The sequence below is a fragment of the Leuresthes tenuis genome, unplaced genomic scaffold (assembly GCF_036924035.1).
Source record: "Leuresthes tenuis unplaced genomic scaffold, fLeuTen1.0.hap1 SCAF_14, whole genome shotgun sequence".
Classification (NCBI taxonomy): domain Eukaryota; kingdom Metazoa; phylum Chordata; class Actinopteri; order Atheriniformes; family Atherinopsidae; genus Leuresthes; species Leuresthes tenuis.
In genome coordinates this window covers 8494335-8517352 of record NW_027325368.1, presented here as the reverse complement: position 1 = coordinate 8517352, position 23018 = coordinate 8494335, and the positions used below count along the sequence as shown (strand labels likewise).

Genomic DNA, 23018 nt, shown 5'->3' with positions numbered 1-23018 from the left:
AAAATGGACTTCAGTAGTTTAGGATTGCATTCTTGGTTATCTGACTGTTTATGACATTTAGGAATGCTTATCAAAAAGCAAGTATTTTTATATTGCCACTTGAATATGCCAGATACAGTGGAAGCTGAAGCTGCCGCTACTTTCATTTGAGTTTAACTTGCTAAATTTCTCTCTTTGTATCTGGCTATGTTGCATCATTTAGGCTTCATTCCTATAATAGTCTGACCACCAAACATTGACAAATCGTTTTCACGCAAGCGTGCGTATGTTTTGGCGTTAGTGCACATAAACACATAGGCTGTGTTTCCAGTGTGTGGGACTTTAGCATGCACTTTGGTGTTTTGGTATCTTGTGTCTATGAGTAAGCGTGCTTTGTGTTACCCCTTTGTCCCCGCATGTCAGGTAGTAGACCCATCCTATGCTTCTTACCAGGGATGTGACAGAAGGTGGCAGGCAGCAGCACTAGTGCCTTAATGAAACCTAGGCCCTGGCTAATTGGTGACACTGTGGAGCAAGGAAATGAGAGTGGCAGTAACCAGATTGGCAGGACGAAAGGAAAAGACAGCGGGTCCGGCCTCACACCACTGAATTAAGTCTGTCATGTTCATTTGTAGAACATACGCGGGGAGAGAACACCGACACCCTTTTTATCAAAATCCTGCAGATGCAAATTCCCTTTCTGACCAGAGATAGCCCTAGTAACCTAGTAACCAGATTTTTCTCTTTCCGTCTTCTCCCTTTCAATACACTTCGTCAAGTCTGTCTCTTCTGTTTTCATCGTGGTGCTTGGTTTTGTCCTGAACTGGCAAGTAGCATGACTACAATGAGACTTAAATATGGGGGAACTTTTAAGTGACTTTTAAGAGCTATGTCAAACCTTTTACCATGTTAGTGTGACTTGATTTACAGTGATCAGTAACGTGAGGCAGGTTTTTGTTAATGTTTGCAAACCTTTCAGGAATTATATGTATAAATGTGTTGCAATTTACGTATATTAGTAGGTATTTTAGTTTCTTTTTTACTACCAGTGTGTGATTCTAACATAAAGTATTTCTATGTAAAGGACATGACACAACATTTCCAGGAGATTCTAAAGGGTGTTAAGCTCAATGCCTCTACTTCACTACTGCAGCACTGTAACACTAGCTAATGTTAAAAGTCCTTAGGAAGTCTCTTGGCTTAACACAGACTCTAGATACAGACTCTAGATACAGGATTTATACAAAAAAAAGGTTTTATCTCTTGATGCCTGACCAAGTGGAAATGTGACTGTTGTCTTTCAGAGCCAAAAACACAAAGATGACGACAACCATAATATTCACAAACAAACAGATCTGACTGTTCATTCGCTCGCTTAAATAGGATTAATTCTGCCAGGCATGGTTTGTAATCATATATTATTAGTATTCAAAGTGATTACCGTAATAAAAAAATATAACCATAGCTAATCTTTTGGGAAACACTAGTAGCCTTCAATCTGCAGTCAAATTTTGACAAATGAACTGGAGATGAAGTGGTGTTCTGTCTTTTTAAAGCAACAAGAGCAATATAGAAGTTTCACAGAGTTATAGTTCAGTTAAACTAATTTAAACCAATCTTGACAGGGGACTCAATGAGTTATAAGTAAACATGTTATTCTTGTAATTTGCCTTCCCTAAACCTTCAAGCCTGGACTGAATGTCAGAGGTTGTTTCTGCCTTGCTTTTGGGTGGATGTCTGACCCTTCTGCCCATAGACTGTATCTGCCTTACAGAGAGCCAGTTTGGCTCCCTAATGTCCATAAGAGCTTGAGGTCTCCTTTCAGGGTGTCAGAGATGACCTTTCTGTGCTGGTTTGAGAAATATTATACAGCTGGACTTGGTCTACCATGCCCTCAACTGAGTTTATGCCTCAGAAAGGACCACAGGAGCCTACTTTGTTATGATGTTGAGAAAGGAAATGAGGTACTGTATGTGTTGTTATACTAAGCTTGCCACATACTGATACTGATAGTCACTGCTTTCTCATTTATTTTTTGCAGCTATTATTATCTGTCACTGAAATTCAGAATTATATAAGCTGTTTAAAAGTTCATTATGAATAATGACTTGCTCCAACATACAGCCAAGTGTTCATTAAGTTAAGGAACTGTGCATAGAAGCAATTTCGTTGCAGCTTAGGAGAGATTAATCCTGAAAATAAAAGGTGTTCGAATCCTTGTCTTCCTCTATCTTCACTGGTCCACATCTGAGGTTAAGCTTATTTATCTTAACAGATTGTGATGAAAGCTCTGGGCGGGTTGACCGTGGTGTTTTAGACCCTACGTGTAATGACCTGATCAAACATCCTCTGTGCTCATGGGCTGACAAGCATCACAACAAATCAGATTTCCTTTCACTTCACTTCTCCATTTCTGACTGAAGTGACAGATCGAGCCCAAGACTGTGATCTGAATGTCCTCGACGACACAGGGAGATCAAAGACGGCAAAAACATTTACATAAAAGATTATGTATGAGATGTAATTAGCGTCTGCCTCAGTAGTGACAACAGAAAAAAATATGTTATTTTGGGTGGAATATAAAACGAAGGTGGAGTGAGATTTATAATAACCAGTCCTAGATTTAGTGTCACATTTTTAATTGCGGAAATCCCCAAAGAACGTCCAGCTTTTCTGGGAGCACCTGACTCAATAAAACATAGATTTGGATTAGTCTTATTAATTTTTGTTAATGCATTCCTGCACATTCATTTTCGGCGAGATAATTAACGCGTTTTACTTTCATGTCTGGCCTCATAATTTCATATGCCCAAGTGTACTGCTTCAACCCTGGCAATGCGTATCTTTTAATCGCCCCCCCCCCCCCCCCCCCCCCCCCCCCCCAAACTCCATCCAGTAAAATAAAGTTATTTTATCCTTTGGATTCAATTGAAAATTGTGTGTAGTTGTCACATTGTATCAAGGTACTCATTGGGATTTTTAGTGAGTATTGCAAGATTTTTCCTTGAAGCAAAAATGGATTTTTCTTCATTTTTGCACAGTGCGTTACCATATTTATTACAAGTGGAGAATTGTTCTGCGGATGTGTCAATTGGCAAGGCTGTAAAAAAAAATCTTTTTAATGTCTGCGCTGCAGCATGTCATTAGAGGCAATTTCCCTGCCACAAAGAGGGTCAGCAGAGGAGGGCACATTGTTTTGTGCGCTCATTGGACTTTTATCTAGAACTGTGCAAGAAGACAGTTTTTGAAATTTGGTTTTAAATTGTTATAAGTAGCTTGGTGAGGTGGAAGTTCATCTCACACACTTGTAAAAGGCTACTATTTTCAGAAATTAAACTGGAAGCCCTCAGATATGTGCGCTTTATCTTATACTAGTACACAGCACACACACAGTAGAGCACATAGAGCGTCAAGGTTTATCCTCCTGTGGGAGGAGTTGACATTTACTCTGAAAATCCACCTTTGGTCGCTGCCTCTGGATTTATGATGTCATTCTGATCTAAGTTTCATTGCAATTTTTCATTACTGCTGAATTTTACCAACATGTGTCTTTCTGTCATGGATTGGAAGATATGCCCTTAGAGTAAAAGCTAAAATGGCTGAGTACTTTGGTCTCAGACAGCTGTTTTTTTTTTTCTTTAAAAATATATGGACTATATGACATTTTATATGTTAGTATTAGGCCAGCATTTAGGCCTTGACGCTGTAGACTGGCAAACCTCTGTCTACAGCGGTGTAACATTAAAACCCTTTGCTTAATTAATGTTTCACTCGAGTTGCTCCAATTCTGTCAATCCCTAATTCCAGAAGGAATATTATCCTTTGCCCGTTAATAAGTTTTTAAACATCTTTTCAATTTACTTGAGAATATGTAGAAATTTCTTCAATGTGTTTAGTGTATCTGCTTTATTGCTCTCCTAGGGAACAGTCTACAGCAGCTGTCTGTATAGGCTCGAATATTTTTTTTGGTGAATCTTTCAAGACTAGGCTGTCCTTTTTCATCCATTTCCTTAAATCTTACATACAGAAAAGCTTTGTCCTTGGATGTAAGTGACCTATGAAATAGAGCATGTATTATGAGCTGCTTTGGATTGACGATTGCACATTTATTGTAAGGCAGAGCCAATCACCTGAGCTAGCCTTGGGTTGTCTGATTTCTTGAAATGGATGTCATGTATAATTGCTCACAGTTGGGGTCCGGAGACAGACGAAATTTCACCCCAGTGGGCAATCGTGATGTTAATGTACCCTAATATCTGGCAGCACACAGCCTGACACTCAGGATCAGTAGTAATGAGGTAAACACTCAAAATGTGGATAATTCCTCCAAACATGCACTGTCTATTAGACAGATAACATTTTGCTCTTGCTCTGTATGCTCTCTGGGCTTAGCAAGTGCTTTTTTTGGTGCCAGCAAAATGGTGACAAATTAACTAGAGCTCTCATGAACAATACCAAGCAAGACAAACGGGCAAGAATAATACCAATTTTTTTTTACTTCTAGCACATTTGTTAACCAATGGATGGAATAGAACCCTTATTGAACTATGTAGGCAATAAGATTTTTTCAGATTAATCAGTGGGTTCTTTCTAAGAACAACTTGAGTAATTAAATTATGAGAATTCAAGATTCAGCTGTCACTATGGCCATTAGACAGAGAGTCTGTCGGAAGTGTCAACCCATTTCTTTGGTTTCCATCTTCAATTCAACCAGGGGATTTGACTTCCCTTAGCCAGTTTCTAGAGACCAAGATATTGTCCTTACACACAGCTTGACAACAGCTTCACTGCGGTGTCAGTCTTGCCTCATTTGGAAAACAAACAAATAAAAAAAAGATTAAAACTATATGAAAATTCCAACCTCTTCTAGCCTGCATGTTTAGTCTTGTAGACAAACTTAGTCCAAGCTTTGATATCAACATGACAGAGGAAACCAGCTGTCGCCCTTCCGTGTTCTCTGCATGTTCTTCTCACGCTGATGTTGCTGAAGCCTGAGGACAAGACGTGTGCCTCTGGAGTAAAGGTATCTCCGGTGCAGAGACAGATCATAGGAGACAGGGAACACTTGGGAAGACGGCTACCTCAGCCAGGCGCCGGCTGCCATTTAACAGGCTCACCCTGCTTTGAACTGACATTTCTGTTTTACTATGTCTCGTGCGAGTCATTGCTCCAGCTCTGCTGCTGTCGCTGTAAACTTGTATACAGGAAAAATGTGGGCACACAGGAAGTGATAACTAGGATGGAAAGCTTATTCCAAAGCATAAACAGAACCTGCAGCCTCACAGTTTGTATGGTACGTCTTTGAATTGTCGTTCTGCAGTCAGCCAGAGTTGGGATTCTGCAGAAAGTGTGATGCAGCTGTGCTCCTGAGGGAGAATGTAGGGCTTGATGAGGTCCCCACAGCCAGGCCAGGTGGATCTTTTCAAGTCATGGGGCCAGAGCAGATCTTGGGTACCACGGGAGCAAGAATTGACGCAATAACTTAGCCTACCAGCTCCCTGAGCCACCAGGCAGCACGACCACACAGCTTAATCCTCTCTCCATGAGGGCAGAGCTGAAACACTCATTTCCCTCCTCATTCAATCCTCCATCAAAACAAGGGGGTTTTGTCAGCCATAAGGGGGGTTGCATCCCTCTCACTCCCTGCCAACGGAAACGCCACAACTGCCTGCCAATGCCCTGGAAAAAAAAAAGAATACCCAATATGCATATTATTCTAATACTAGCCGTCAGTGCCTGAAATTACCCGGCATAATAGCATAATGAATGCGGTGCCTTGTAGGTTTCTACATAAAGCTGTTTTGCCACTTCGTTGAATAATTCATAGCAGCCCAGAGGCAATGAATCAACCAGGCAAAAACTAAGAAAATTAGCTTCCAATTAGTGTTTATTTATGGCAGTTGTGTGTTTTACTCTTAATACCGATGTCAAAAAAGTATATAAGCAAAGGAAAGTTTTGGTGACCTCTTAGACCTTGGTAATACAAATGAGCAGAAAGGAGGACAGTAAACAAGACTTTAACTGTTGGGTGAATCAGATGACCCCTATGTGTCAGCTTCCCCCTTCCCCATCCTCACTTGGGGTATTGGACTCTTTGACTCCTGTCTCAGCCAGCCTCAAGACATACAGTATCAGAGTCAGCCTCTCAAAGCAGATTGATTTCATCTTGCAACACACAATGTGTAAGGGACTTTGTTGACTGAAGGGATGTGATGTGAGGTTTTGATGCTGCCACCAGTGAGCTAAACCTCTATCTCCTTGGAGCGTTCAGCCCCCACCGTTGTCATCTCCTCCACCGCCACCCCCGGGCTGTTCCTCGCCCAGCGCACTGGCAGCCAGCCCAGATACATTGGTAGTCGTTAGCTGTCACTGGAACGATGTGACATGTCGCTCTGATTCGCAGGGACTGTTGTTGAAAGTGATCGCTCCTGCCAAGGAGAAGCCCTCACCATGGATAAATGGACACTGAACAGCATGTGAACAAAGAGATAAAAATGGCAGAGAGAAAATAAACTAGTCAAGCTCCAAGTCTAGCCTGGTTTTTTCGGCACTAGAACCCTTTGGGATGGTGAGCTTGGCAGAGCCAGATTCAGAGATGGATGGAGAGTTTCTGCATCTTCTTTTCCTGTTACTTATTTTCCATTTATCTCTCATCATGTAAGAAAAGAGTTAGAATGCTTTACTCTTGAAATTTGTGAAGAGCGTCTCAAGGTCGGTCAGTGGAGATGATATCTCCAGCGAATTCAATGAAAGACAGACATGAATGTAGGACAGGTTTTTATACGAATCAGACAAGCTGTCAACAGGAGGATAGAGAAAAAAAGAAACTGCCAGAGATTCACGAGGATAACTCCATGGCAGCTGCATTCTGCTTTTCTTCCTTTGTTAAGCTATGATTGAGAGGAAAGTGCTGCTGTGGACGTCTTGTCTAAAGCGCTTTTCATGAGCTCCAAATGTGGAGTTTCAGAGCTGCAATGAGTCAGACATTGTGTTAGCCAGAAGATAAAGAAGACCAGGTGACAGACAATATCCCTGCTTCCTTTTGCTTGTGGGATGAGTTCGGCTCCACAGGTTTAAAAGAAGTGAGACTAATTAAAAGACTAAGCACAGTTAAAACTAATGCAGCTGGAAGAAATTTGTTTCTTTCACTATATGTCCATTTACCTATGCATTTTGTACTCTATCAGATAGAACACTGAAGCTAATGAAAAATTCTTACTGTTGTGGTATGACTATCCCTCTTTTGTGTTGTGTTGTAAATAAGTGGATGTGTCATAATGCTACTTGATCAAATATGAGTCTTTCCCCCTGTCTCATAGCATGTGTAATGCTAATTTTCGGTTTGGTTCATGATAAAAAACATCACCTCACAAAACAAGACATTTCTCAGTGCAAAATGTGATTTGTTTTTAAAGCTTGTAAATACATGCGTACAAGTCTAAGTAAAATTCAAACCTGCGAATAATCGCACACCAGATCTTTGCACAGCTTGATGAAGAGCTGAGCCACGCATCTGAATCAGGTAAATGTTGCTCCTGCATATTGGTGTAAGAATTGTGGGTAATGCATCTTTTGTTAAAAGTTGTGATTTCAGAATGTGTGTGCAACAGTTTAAAGGAATAGTCTGGTGATGAGAAAACAGAGAAAGCAGAGTATGAAAGGCCTGATACTCAAAAAAGACTTTAAAAGCTCAATGGCCCACAGCCAAGTTACGCAGTAACTACTATGTTGCAGCAGGAGCATTACCACAACAAACTGTTTCGGATTTCCTGAATGTGGGGATTGAAACAGTGCTAAATTTTGACTTTGTGTAAAACATTCTGCCTGTTTTAGCAATCCGCTGTCAGATCTACTCTCTCAGCTACAGACTGGAAAACTAGTTGACTTATTTCAGCGTCCCCGTGTCATCTTTCATGCTATGGGGATGATGTGATTCTGTTATGAGTCATGAATTACTGTGCTATCATGTCTTCTCCTGAAATTTCAGGCAAGACAGCTCTTGTCACAAGCCATTGTGGGTTGTTCCATCAGGCTGATGTCTGAGTGCCTGTGTTGTGTTCTCAGCCAGTAATTAGCCACAGCCCTACAACCCCGATAACGCAATTATATATGTGGCTGCTACTTTCCCTCACACCCACAGCAATAATGAATGAACTACAGGTTAATGAAATGTGTGTGTGAAATAGAAGATGCCTCTTGAAAAGTTTCACACATCTAATTCATTAAGAGCAGAAGCCTCAGGCACAATCTAGAGAAATATTCTGCTACTAAATTTAACACTTAGTTTGCAACTTTACCTTAATCATTAGAAAACTATGCTCATGAATGTCAAAACCAAGCACAGATTGTTCATTTATTTGCAAAAAGAATTACATTTATGCACGGTTCTTTTTGGAAATACAGATTTTTCTTTTAAGGAGCAAATGCTTTCCAGGTGCTGGTTATAATGATATTCAGATTCCCCATTTAGACCTTTGGGAAGTTTGCCAACTCTCAATCTGTTGGATAAGTTTGTGTTTTGTCTGTTTGTGTATGCATATGGTTCATCTCAGGCACCAGAGTGTTAGTTAAAAATGTTCAATGTTTGCATTTCATCTAACTCATGTTCACATTTGGAATAACAGCAGTTTAAATTGCTGGAGGGACAAATTTAAAAGCTTTGAAGCCTGCAGATTTTTTTTCTTTCCTTTTTTCTGTAGTGTCAGGTCAGCACTACAGATGGTCGTGGTGTAAGATTCCTTGTTGGTTTTCCACTTAAACATCTGGTGTTGGAGTAATATGCACTGCAGCTCTTGCAAGTGGACCATATTTTGCGTGATCGCAGCATGCGTTTTTATCGCATTCATCTTGCCATATGGAAGTAGGCTACATGAGGTTAAATGAAAAAAAAGATTTCCTGAGAAGCTTGAGTTGTCACAAGTGGGAAATCGCTGGGTTTCTTCCAGTCTCCATCAGATGGAATAAAAACATTACTGAAACAACATTTCATTACAGCTATGCACACAAAAAAGGAGGAATGTAAAACCATCCGTCCCATCCTCTTTACTCAGGCTATCTGATGAAGACATTGTTTGCATATGCACCTCCAAAAGGTGCATATCACCATGCATATCTGAAGCTTGTGTACCTATGCTGTAGCTGTATAGTTTTGTTTTTTTATCTGGCGGTATCAGTCTATGAAAAAGACAAATTGAGGTGGACAGCAAATCAAATTGGGAACAAAGAACAAACTATGAATGCTGATTGACTGATGGATGATCAATTAGAGAAAGAAGTCAACGTGCATCGTCTCTGTGAGTTAAAGTTCTTTTTAGTAGATTTTAATGAAATATCATTAGATTTTTTTATTTTCTATGAGAGCAACAAAACTACACGGTTAGATTTAGAGAACAACATGATAAAAATGAACCACATGATTTATTGAAGTCAGTAGCACTAACCTGCTTTTTGAAATATGACACTAAAGGGCTACCCTGTTCAGTGTAATGTGACATCAGTGACCTTTTTGTGACAAATTGGGAGTAAGAACTTATTGTCTCAGTATAGTAAATTTCATATATTTCCATCCAGCTGGGTATACATTCAGATGGTCATGTTTAGAACCTTCCAGGTTTTCCAAAGAATTTTCCAAGGACTCAAATGTAATCTAAAGCAGAAACTGGGGCTGCTATTGGACAGTCCTATAGTGGAACAGGTCTGTGGTAAAGGTTCATGGTACTGATAAGCAGGTATGGACACCATTCTTCTCCAGGATATGTTCCCTTATATGGTGCTCTAATAATGATGATTATTGAGAGCATAGATGTTGCTTCACAGTCTACCAGAGGCTGACTTGCTTCCCTTACACTCACAAAAACATTTAGTAACATGCACAAATACAAATAGAAAGCATTTCCACTTATTCATTCCGCCTTTTTATTTTGGTTATTCAACTCTCATTATTGAGATATCACATTTCTATTATTTCTTATTCTGTATTTGTCTTTTATCTTCCATTATACACACATGTAAAGATGAGGAGGGGGAAATTAGCTATATTAAAGGCTTGTGTTGTAATACCAGATAATAATAATAATAATAATAAATAATGTTAGATAATTATCACTATAACTGCCGATGTTTCCCTCTGTCTCTGTCTTACACCGTATTTGTGTCTTTTGTGTTTTATTTTAATCTGTTGATGAGTGGCACAAATTCCATTAAACAGGAAATGACTGACTAGTCTGAATCAGCGGCAGTTCATGTAAATTTGACTGAACCTGGTGTTTGAAGCCTTCGCATAAAGATGATGTGGTTAATTTCACATAAAATAAAACTTTTCTCGCTGTTACTGCTTTAGCCATTAATGAGTCATGAAGACATTTTAATAGTTTTTCTTCTAATGAGTGTTCTTAAAGGTTTTTTTTATGTCCTATCCCTTATCCTCTCCCACATTTCCTTTCTTCTGCTTAAATTCGTAACAGTGACAAGCCCTGCAGGACTTATACTTGTATTTTGCCCCTCTTGATTTCCTTGACATTTCTGAGACCATGTCAAAATAGCCTAAACATGTCAGTGAGTGCTGTGGTGTTGGGGTGTGAAAAAGCCTTTGGCAGCTCTCCTTGATCTATGATTGATTTAGCTCCTTTGGCTAAACAGATATAGGTCCAAAAGCCTGTGGGACGGTCAAGCAGAGCAGATGACTCAGAGTGATGTTTGACTGGATGACACGTTTTCCTCAAATGTTGTATGATTATTGAGAATATCATGACCTCTGTAGCCATTCAGACCATCTTTAGAAAGACCAGGAGGGATGAGCCTGACAGATTGACAGACGACACTGTTTTTATGAATGTTTATCCCCCAGCGAGTGCAAATAAAAGTAGATCTGAGCAACTTTACAGTTGTTTATTTTGCGTGTAATCACTGTTTAACTAATTTCATTTATTTATTTATGGGATTTTACTGATTATAGCCATTTGAAGGATTTTTTTCTTTTGTTTTGATTGAACTTTGTGTTAAATTGGACTAGATCATAAAAACTGATGCTCGTGTATATAAAACATTTTTCTGTGAAACTCATTTCTGTATTTGCGGTACTTTTACCACAGATTCTGCCTGTGCCTTGTCAAATTGGGTGTGTATTCTTAATTTGCATATGTTTGGTCTCTCTAGCCATTGAGACTTGAGATTCATATCATTAATGGCTTCATCAATCTGTTAAATTGACGGTATTTAGTCATTCAGACGTAGGTCACTTTTAGGTTAATCTTCCTCAAGTCTTCATTCAGACAAATTTGGGATATATTGACTGAGACAGCCACGGTGCATTTATGTTATTTGCCATTCACTGAGATTAAATAGATAGAGGTAGAGTTAGAAAAATGTCATATTGTCACAAGAATTCAAATTAGCAGAAAGAGCAGGCTGTTGTTGACTTAAACACAGCAGCAGTGGGTGGGATCGACCTATAATGTTGCTTTTCAACATTTTTAAGCTCATTGAGCAGTCTGGTATAAAGAACTCTGATGAGCATGGTGTAGTTGCTATAAACTCAATAAAAGGATATATTTCACTTTCTGTGGGGACATTGTCTTCATTGTCATATGTTTGCTGTCTGCTGTGTATGAGAGACATGAGGGAAGAAGCTGCAGCTGAAGCACAATCCGGGGGCGAACATTCAGCAAAGTTGGAAAGATTCCTCTGCAGAGCAGATCACAAACCAAATTAAGACTCACCACTGCAGAATGTGCCCTTCCATCAATATATCTGAGTGCCATTCAGACCTGTTCTGTCTTAAACAGAATTTTACAAGGTCAACCAAATAAGATCGCTGTCGCAGATCGTTTCTGAGAAGCACCTGGGTGCTTATTCAGTCCTGAGGCTTCACATTCAGCTGCCGTCAGATTATTGGAAATCAGTGCATGTCTGAAGTGTTCCGTCGTCTGTGTTTTCTGAAGTTGCTTTGCGTACATCTCTGAGCTACGACAGGTTTGCTTTAATCTGTACTCATTTGGCCTGATTTCTCCTCACACTGGCCTTCATCTGTTGTAAATTCTCTCCTCTGTTGGGTCAGAGTATGACTTTATACAGACCTGTCATACTGTTAATGAAAAAAGCTGCAGTGTAAGAAGAGATCAGAGGGCTGCTGTGCCTGAGAAATCTTTTTTGCTCCAGACTAATACCTGCAATCATTCACCTGGATGGTAGATTGTAATATTCTCCTGCAGGGAACACGACTGAAGGAAACCCGAAGCTCTCCCAAAGGATCACCCTGGAGGAGCTTAAGCTCTATCTAAAACATTAAAGGTTCCTCTGCACTTTGTGATGTGTAAGGTTTTGATAGGACACTTAAATCAGAAAAATAGGTCATAAGCAGTCCTACAATAATTGGATTTAAAAATTAATAATATTAATGAGTTGGGGAATTCCTTTGTTTCCTTAACTTATTCATACCGCTTGACTGTCTGAACTGATAACAAACCAGCTGAAAAGTTGAATATGTTATGCTATATTCTGTCACTCTGCATTGATGTGAAGTGTGCATGCGTTTCTATAGAATTACATTTGGGTTAGCTACAAAGAGCTGGATAGATTACAGGGTTTTGTTTAACGCAAGGCATTTGTCAGGTTGAGCGTAAATCTAAATGTGTCAGCAGGTGAATGTAAATGTTTCCCATCTTGATCCCTGCTGTTACCTGCTGATTTATCTGTACGTCACAGCGATAGACTCGAGATGGGAATCCAAAACACAATATCTGCATCAGGACAGATTCTGACAATATTAAAGTTTGATGTCATTCCTATTCTCTTTTCTTGGTAAGAGGTGAGTTGAGAAAATCAATACCAATCTGATGGCTGTATAGTAAGGAAGAGACTACAGGCAGCCTTCTTAGCGTAAAACCACTCTGTCCACAGATAACAAAAGATCCAAATCCAGAACCTTTAAAGTTCACTAATTAATGCATCACATCTTTTTGTTTAATCCATACAAAACCATTGTGAGGTTGCCAAGCAACCACAACAGATCTCAGGAAATCACTGCATCCAGCCCTTTTATTGAAAAGCTGTTTCAGCAGCAGCACAAATCAGCATAGGTACAAAAATGACAGCAACTTGTGCTGGATTTATTCAGTATATTTAGTATATCAAATGTAATTTCTTTGTGTTATATTATCTCTAGCATCGATTATTGTAAACATGATTCCAATGAGTCGTGCACAGTGAGGTGCACAGATTTGTGAAAAAGTCATATTTATACTTTGAATGGAGAACCAACCAGATTTGTGTGATGGGAAGGTTTTATGTTGTTTTGTTAAGGTTTTTTAAAGGTATTTTTTCTCTTAATTTCTAAATTTAACCATTTTTTTTTTATATCTCATCGCAAAAATGAACATTCCTTTTGGATCAGTAATGTGTACAGACCAGATTATGCCAGATTAAACAACCTGTGACCTTGATACTGCTCACATACCCCAAAACGTTTGTTAGTAAGTAACAAACCAAATAGTAGCTGGAAGTCACTGGGGGAGAAAAACATTTTTCACTCTCATCTTTAGATGCCTGCATCTGAGAAAATCTTGATGAATTGTGCAAACTGACCAGTGTCTCTTACAAGACCTACATAAATAAGTAAAATGATAAAATGGCCTTTCTGAGCTCTTGACTTTTTCAGTAATTGAGGTTAAAACTGTTAATCATCCTCTGTAAAAGTTTTTTGTAACTGCATAACCAATTCAGCCATGTCTCTTTTATTTAGGATTTTTCCACAGGAAAAAAGAACTCCTAAACATGAGGGTTCCCCCATTTGATATACAATAGAATTTACAACTTGATAATGTCACCCGGCAGGACAACAAGAGGGCCCTTCAATAACTCCTGGTTGATATAATTGTTCTGTCGTTTGACTTGATGCATCTCTTTAGAAACAACGTTTCTGTCAATGTAACTGTGCTAATGTGCAGCATTATAAGATGCGGTGCAAATTGCTTGCGATGTAATTAACAGAAATGGCTTTAGGCTACTTGAACAAAATCATGCAGATGATGTGTTGTCAGCAGCTTCACTTAGGAGAGAAATGTCATGGTATATGCTGATAATGGTCATTATTGGTCTAATTATCTGCTTTGTCCTAATATAAAATGACATGGCTGGAAGAACTGAGGCTGTAGATCGCACTTTAACACAAGATTTTTCCCACCTGTTTTGAAATTTGCACTGACCAACCTGCAGATTCTGCTGTCGCCAAGCACAACAAGAGCTCGGTACATGCTGTAGATTTGAAAGCTGCCCTCGTATGCCTCTTGCCTTCCACACTGGCTCACCCTGACCCAGGAGGATTAATCTGGGCCATGGCGCTTTTCTTTCAGGTAGCTGATTTATGAGGCTTTAGCTGAGAGACAAAGGGTCTGCATTTGTTTGAAGTGTGCAGGTGAAGACCCTAAGATGGCACTTTAAAAAAGCTCCCACTGGGAATGAAATCTCTTGAGCCACACCTGTCAAGGCAAAGCTCAGATCCTCATGGCAACCTTTCACCTGTGCAGGCATCCACCTTCCACCTGTGCACCGTCTGTCCCTGCCAGGTGTTCCAACCTTGACGTGGGCCCTGTGGCAAGAGATTGCATGATTGAGGATATGTCATGACATAAAAGCAAAATAATGATATTTTATCAAAATGATAATTCTGCCTGAATGCGGATGTGGTGCCGTGTGGCCTAGATTTTTTTTCTCCCTCTCAAGAGGAATTGATTCAACCTTTCTTCTATTCCTCTACATTTTCTAATTAGCTTTTGTGATTTCGCAATACTTTGACATTCAACCTTGAATTATTCCCTCCTCCACACATAAAACAAGCATTTGTTCCAGTTCTGAAAAAGCAACAAAGTGTGTTAATGCTCTTGTTTATTCCATGATCAAACATAATCATTCTCTTCTCTGGAGGAGAGCTCCCTTTGGGCTCATTTCTGGCATTGTTACTTGCATGTTTGACAAATTAGGCTCTGGGAAACGCAGTGAGAATGTGGGGGAACTGATACTCACATTAGCACTTTATCCCTTTTTGTTACACTATTCAGTCACAATTCAAAGGTTTGTTGACTTAGCAGGTTTTTGGAGGACTAAAGAGTTCAATTTAAAGGGTCATCCACAGTGGAATAGAGGGTGTTTTTTCTTTCTGCTGGAGTGAGCTGGGGGCTTTTTGGCAGTGAGTACAGATTGGGCTCCTACTTTTTTTTCTGTTCCAAAAGGCTCCTCTGTCCATAGATCTATTTTTCACAGAAAACAAAGGGAACTTTCTCGTCTTTTATATTTATCTTACTGATCGGGACTTAGTTAAGTGGTCAATCTCGCCTGAATAAGATGTGAAACCAAGATGGCTTACGTTTTATATTCTTGTCCTGCAATATTGAACTGAAATTGCTAATCAATACAAAGCGTTAATTCTGCTTTAAACCATCTTCTGAAGTCAGCTTTGCTGCGCTGGATATACATCAGCAATAGCAGGGCATTCAGACACAGCAGGATGTTTCTTTTGTTTTCATTCTAAATATGTGAGAAGTCTCCTCACCTCACTGATCAAAATGCATCTTCTCCTCTTTTGTTTTAACTTGTACAACAGACAAACTGTGATTTTAATAAAGCGCCTTTTATGCTCAGTCACCTTATCATTCCTAGGGGTATGCTGAACAGCAGGAAATGGGAGCCAAACAAGCCTATTTCTCACTGTCAGGCATTAAGCTGAATAGGAAACAGCATAATTTTCCCTCTCTGGAGGGCAGAGGCACTGAGACAGACAGACTCACTCTTTCTATTTGTAGTGCTAAGAATGAGGATGCTGGGAACAACAGAAGCAGAAGCCATTGTTAACTTGCCTCGTTGCTCAGTCAGAGACAGGATGCACGAGGAGCCGCACAGTGTGTAAACTAAACACTCTGCAAAGCAAGTTTTTGTCCTGAGTCTACAAAATTAATAGAATGTGATCCTAGAAATGTACCTACATAAGATGGCCTCAAATCCCTGAAATTTCTTTTGGCAGGCTGTGACTCAAATCACAAATTAAAAGAAATCTGCATAATGTTTGATGTTCGCCGCAAAATACTTCCACACGAACAAGCCCGAAGTCCTCATTTTTATTACTTAGGGGAAAATGACAATGAGGATCTTCCATGTCTCCGAGTTGGAATCCATATTCATCTTAATTGGTGCCTGGCAGGTTATACAGAATGGAGATGGATTTGAAGTCATTTGCTGGAAGTTCTTGACAGGCGCAGTGGAAGAGAACGTCAAGCCCTGTGCTGGCACACATAGCTTGAAATCATCTGTCAAAATTTAGCATATCTTAGGAGAAGGCTGCCTGTCATCTTCGATGTACATCTAACCATGCATATGGGCGGGTTTGATCAGGAGCTATGTCGTACCCCTGATGTAAAGCACATTCATCAAGTTGATATTTGGTTGACAAGTTGAGGGGAAAAATGCCCTGAAAAGGCAAAGAGCTTCCTATAATGAGAGGATTTTGAGCTAAACATAGTGCCAAGTAGGTTCTTTTTAAATAATTAATCTGTGCACAGTGTTCTAAAACAAGATATTTGTAGCTTGATTTAACTTTTGAATGCAATCTTCACTTTTTTTCCTGATTTTGCTTCGCCACACTTGATGTGGTTTGTCCGTTTTACTTTGCAAAGCATTGCTGACAAGCACATGGTTCAGCCAAGCAGATTATCAGTGGAAATCTTCACTCTAACTTCTTTATTTCCCTTCGAATCAATGTGGGGAACAGCAAGACGTGATTGATAATGATATTGTGATTGATTGTCTAAATCCCTTCCCACAGTTCAAAGTCCCCAAACAGAGTATATATACATGCAATTCAGTGCAGAGATAGAACTTGGCAGGAGCTGCCAATAGATAAGTGAAATAGGGCCAGAGCGAAAAGGCCTATCAGTCCCTAAGGGGCTTAGCTGCAGGATTCTGAAGCTCTAAACTGGCCGTGGTAGAGGGAGATAGTCGACATTGGTTTTAAATTACCCAAGATTGCCTTGTGGTTTCAGTCTGCGGGGACGCCAGCAGACACGATGTTTGTTAAAACAAGTGCAGACATTGAGGCAGATTGGGACGAAGGGCAGACCTGCGATTTCCTTGCCCGAAAGAGCAGGTTGGAATGTTAGTAATTGCAGAATTGGCAGATGGACTAAGAAGGTCTTGCAGCAATGATATCTGCCACTGGGACTAGACAAGTGGCATCGCTGCAAAGGGGATCAGTATCTTCACTTGGAGGATATTCTATCTTATGCAATGCAAGTTACAGTGTACCACACTCAAGGCACTGCTATTCAACTTGCTCCTTTGCAACATGGTATCTTTATTTCAAAGTCACAGAGCAGATTGTGACCAACCTGCAATTTGTCCTGTCAAACGAATATAAAATTTGTTAATAAATAGAAATGATGAAAAGAATAGTCTTGCGTGTTAACCTCTGTAAAGCCAGTGAACGTTAACAAACTAGATATGTGGTTATTAATGAGGGTTAAAGGTGCCTGAAATATGATTTGTCGGCTCAGTCAGCCCACATATGATTCCCGTCTTCATACTAAGTCTAGCGAATTGACAGCTTTCTTCCAGGAAACAAAGCAAAAAACCAAAACACTAACATTTTAGTAAACATGACTAAACCGAGAACAACACATTTTTTTCCGAAAACCTAAACCTAAAAAATGAAGTGTAGAAATAGAAAAATATGTCCAGGATGATTTAAAGCTGTTGCAATCACATTAGCCGCCCAACATGTTGCCCAATTAAGCAATGAAGACAACAACAAGATGCAAGCTCATTAACAGAAGAGAACCACAAGTCTGTTTTTCAGTCCTCCATTTTTACTCTCATGGTCCTTTTACAATTATATTCTCTGGCTTTCAGAGCAGTGTGCACATACTTCCCCACCACAGCACCAAACTTTCATTCACACAAACACACAGCTTTTGAAACCAAAAGTTTACTTTTGTTATAGGTGCAATAACAAAAGGCCTTTTAAGTCTGACTTGAAAATCTTTAGGAGAAATTGGCTCCAGCATTGAGGGGTTGAGGTATTGATTCTGGCCTCTGGCTCGGTCCAGGAAAAGATGGATAGATTTCTTTTGAAATGCACTCAGTGTGAAAACATAAAGACCATTGTGTGTTTTCACTCAGGAATAAATTGTTTTATGGCATATCTAGGGCCACCTTTAAAGCGTCAAGCCCCTTGCTTTTCTCAAAAGAGGAATGTTGACAGATTGGAGCATATTCATCCGTACTCCAAGACTACTCACACCTCATAGATGCTTTTATTGAAAATAAAATCTCCTTCAGAGAGTTGGCAGCCTCTCGTTGGAATATCCATTTCAGCAGCTGCCGAGGCTGATTATATAGGGGTTGTGCCACACACTGGCAGCGATATACACCTCCTGCAGAGAGAAGAACTATTATGATGCTGGTGACTGATGCGTTCATCTGCATGAATTTGTACAATCTCTTGACACAGAAGCGCTCGTTTGTATTGGGGACATACACCATCTTATCTGGGATATAATTTTTTTTCAATTTTTGACTCTGGTAATGGGGAAGTCACACACTTAAGAGAGCTTATGATGCCATGTAATCTCTCCTAGAGCATGGTGCTTTAAAGTTTATCTCAGCGAATAGCGGGTCAATAAAAGGTTGCCGGCGTTATTGGAGATTTTCCCAATACTGACACCAAGGGCCTTGTCCAACGATCAAAGCAGTGCGAATTGATTTATTGCTTGTTCACACCCTGTTACCCAGTTTTAATGGTACCCTGTCTTCTCTGCAATGACCATCAGTCAAAAGAATAAAAGAATATTTTAAAAAAGCTGTATCGGTTTTCAGATATCAGATCCATATGTATTGAGTCAAAAATAATGTAAACCAAGAGAATCCACAGCGTACATTCTCATTTAGTACTGAATTTGTAATTTCCTAAAATCAAGGTATTATTCATGTCCTTGTTTCAACCACATACTGCTAAAAATGACACATTATAGTCTTTGTTTGAAGGAGTAAAATAAATTATAAATAAACTTGGTAATGTCTTCTTCTTTTTTTAATGTGTTTTGTTTTCAGAACTGAATAACAACAGAATAATTAATAGAATAGGACTGTTAATGATGGTTTTGAAGAGCATTTACTTGAATTTTCAAACGGCCTCCTCATCCCCTCCTCTCTCCCCATTTTATTATTAAACAGTGTGACATTTTAAGAAAAAATTAAACGTCTCAAAAATTAAGCAAGATTTGGCTGCGGCTTTTCGCATATTCTTTTTGTAGGCTTTTTCCTTTTCTACAGTGTTCAAAATTCTCCCTCCACACCCACTTACTCTGAATACATTTATCTCCTTGCCTGTGCCATCAATTTGAATATCAAATATCAATAAAAGCCACCTCTTTGGGTCTGTTTGAGCTCACCATGCTCTCGCAGCATGGTGGGTGGCACAGGGCGGAGGCTCTCGAAACTTGTTGAGTCAAAATATTGATGGACAAGAGCCAATCTCTGTGACACCGCAGCCAAAGACTAATTTTAATGTTCTCCAAGTAACGTCTTGGCAGCACAAACATTTTTATTTATTTAGAGAGCAAGCTGACTGAGTATGAAGTACATGATCTATTTCAGCTCTGCATTCACAGGCCTAGAGTTTCGCATTGGGTCTCCACGCACGTGGAGGACAAGTACAGCTTTCTCCTGTTGGCCTGTGAACAGCTTCATGTCGACTATGGGAGTTTAAGAGCCTTAAGAGCACGTTGATTGAGATTTCACATTTTCTTGTAAACATTGTTAATTAGTCTTGGGGAAAAGTTCAGCTACTGGTTACTTCTCACACTTACTCAACATCACAACATTAAAAATGACACGGTTCTGCAGATTTTCTTTACAGTAGGTGGATTTATCACAAAAAAACATGTCTCATTATACAGTGGTAATTACCAGCTGTTCAAGAATACTAATGAGCTTAGCAAAAATACACAATAGGGAAAAACTATTATATGTTAAGAATATTTTGTTGGAAGTCTTATCAAAGCTTAGTTATAAGGTGTTTACAGAGGTTTATCACTCTATACATAAATCAACTTAACTTCAGGGTGGGAAAAATGAGGCTAATTTAGAAATACCTTTTAACCCTTAAAGATTATTTCAAGTGGTCAGGAAAATCCTTTGGCAAAAATGAATAAGTTTATATGAGAAAACAATCATTCTTTCTTGATCTGTTATCTTGTTCCGTATGTAGTCTTTTAACTATTGGGTGATATCATGGTGCATTTGTGTAGCTTCTATATACAGTCTTTCATATCATAAAATAAAATAGCAGTTCCCCTTTATAGAAACACTCATACATAATTATGTAAGGATTACTTGCATGGGCCTTTTGAAATACTTTACATATTGATGTGTATTGAGGATAAAATAAGCATACTGTGCTGATTCATAATAAACAAAACTTTGATAGCTCAAAGTACCTAAAGATTATTGAAATTGCTGTCTCAAATAAGTTACATGTCATTTCTTGCTTTCTTTGCAAACAACCAGTCATAATTAGATTAAAAACTAGATGAATCATCGGGCATATCTGTGAAGATTCCATGAAAAATAAAAGATTGATGATCACTGGGAAATTCCGGGGTGGGATATTGTCAGTTAGTATCAAATCACTCTATACACTTTGATGAAAGTAAAAATTCTATCATAAAATATTCAGAACTGTAGAGCTGTACTGTTCTCCACTACACATAGTACCAATTTGACATCAACTACATTATTTGTCTATAGTTTTAACAGGTCAACCAGTAAAATCCCTTTGCTAACAAGCTTAAAGTGGGCATATTGTCACCTATCGTAACAGAGATGGACACAGATCTGTCAAAAAAAGCTTCTATATACTGGGACAAGGGCAGTGGCCCAATCAAATAGCCCAGTTAATCTATTAACTGAGCATATAAACTGATATTACTTGTATTTGCTGGATTTGTATTCTGGACGTTCTGGATGGTTTCGAGCTGTACTAGCTGTGCCAGTTTGTGATCTTTTCAGTTGAGGTGCTTTCTGTCTTTTACAGGTCTTTTACTGATTTTTGCCAATTATACCAGCAAAACAAAGAAAGCTATTCCTACCCCACATGTCTCCAACCCCTTGCTGTCACACCAACTCTGTCTATAAATACAAGTGCACACATAAATACAGATAAAAATGCTTCATAACTTCACAGTATTTCATCATTTAACTGCACATATATACACATAATAGCAGTTATATCGGTTATCCAGATGCAGGATATCAGAGATACAACCTACATGTAAGTTAAAGGCTAGAATCTGATAGTGTTACTATTTCGTCTTCTATTTGAGTGGAGAGGTTATCATACCATACCTTTTAAGATTTTATTTAGAACATTGTAAAATGTACCTAATCTTTTCTAACTTCAGGTTGGATAGCACAGCGAGAGATTGAGTGTGGGTCAGCCTCCTTCCATCTCTAAAGTACCTGGCAACATGCCAGAAGGGTGGGTAAGGCAACAACTGTTTGGCCCCCTATTGGTATCGTCCATCCCTGATGAAGAATTCCAATCAATTATATGATGAGGTCTGGATAATTTCCAAATATAGACAGTACCTCACATATTGCCTTCCAGTAGCAGTCCAAGCTTGGGCCAAGCCCAGAATTTGTGAACCAGATTTGCATCCAGTTAAGAAGCTTTCTCTTAATCCTTATAAGTTTACGAGAACTTTGTTCAGAAGTGAAGACTTCTAAAGTAAAGTACTGCCATTTCTGAGCTTTCTTAACCTGAGTTCCATGTGATATTGATTCTAAGAAACCTAAAACTGTTCATCCGCCCCACCACAGATGCATTGATTTAGTTTTTTGTGAAATCAATCAGATTTGTGGTTTTGTTGTTGTTGAGCAGCAGGCTGTGCACATCGCTGCAAGATTAGTTTAATTTAGTCCCTTCCCACATGAATTTTGTTCATAACATGACAGATTATGGTGTCATCAGCAAAGCTCACAGTAGGGTTCCCTTCATGTATGCAGAGTCAACAGGAGGTGGATGAGCATACAACACCGAGGGGCTTCTGTGTTGAGCACTGGAGTGGAACAGGTGTGACTGGCATCCATTGTTCTTGTGGTCACTGTCAAAACAGATGATTGGGTGGCAATGAAACAGTTGTGGGATGAATGTTTTGTTCATGAAATGAGACAAGCAGGACTGATCACACCTAGCGCCACAAAATAATACAAACTGTTGTACATTTAGAGACTTTTGGCTTTACTGATTGAACATCATATGAGGGCAAATTTACCAAAAAAATATAATTATCTTTCATCTGGCAGTGTTGTAGTAGCTCGGATACAATCTTTTCATGTTAACAATGCAATACATTTCTGGACAAGCTCTCAACATTTTTGTGCCTGTGATACTTTGCAATCACTCTCTTTTCTATACCCCCCTCAAAAAACAGTCAAAGCAACAAATATATCATCAGCAGTTGCCCTGTGGAAAAGGGTATTAATTATCCTGTGTTCTCCTCATTTGGCCACTCATTTGCACATGCACTGTAAATGTCACCAGAGAGATAAATGGGAAAACAAAAACCCCAGCTTGTAGCCTTTATGCAGCAGAATGTCACTGGGAGCTTGTAAGAGATGAGATATTGGTTTTGGCCTGGCATAGATTCTGGCTCAAAGGACATTCCCGAGGTAATAAGATTTGTATGTCATCTGTGTTTAGAAACTCATTAACAATGTGCCAGCAAATAATTTCAGATTTACCATTTGGATTAATTTCTGGCAAGTAGCAAAATAATATACTGCACATCTGTTATCAACCACAAGAGCTTATGTAATCAAGAATCTGAAGCAACACCATATCATTTTTATTGTTAGTCTTTTGTCCTTCTTGGAAACAACCAAGTACTGTGGAAAAGCCACCTTTACATTTCATGTTGTTTGTTTTTTTTCTCAGCATGAACTCCTTCCAGCCACATATTGTTCTGACATTCTTTTTTTCTATTGTAGATTTATGA

The 23018-nt window shown here is 39.2% G+C and overlaps 1 protein-coding gene across 6 annotated transcripts in view; it reads left to right on the top strand.

Annotated features, from left to right (window-relative positions):
* Nucleotides 1-23018, top strand: part of LOC140268994 (receptor-type tyrosine-protein phosphatase mu-like) — a 158191-nt gene that overhangs the window by 10509 nt on the left and 124664 nt on the right. The window lies entirely within an intron of this gene.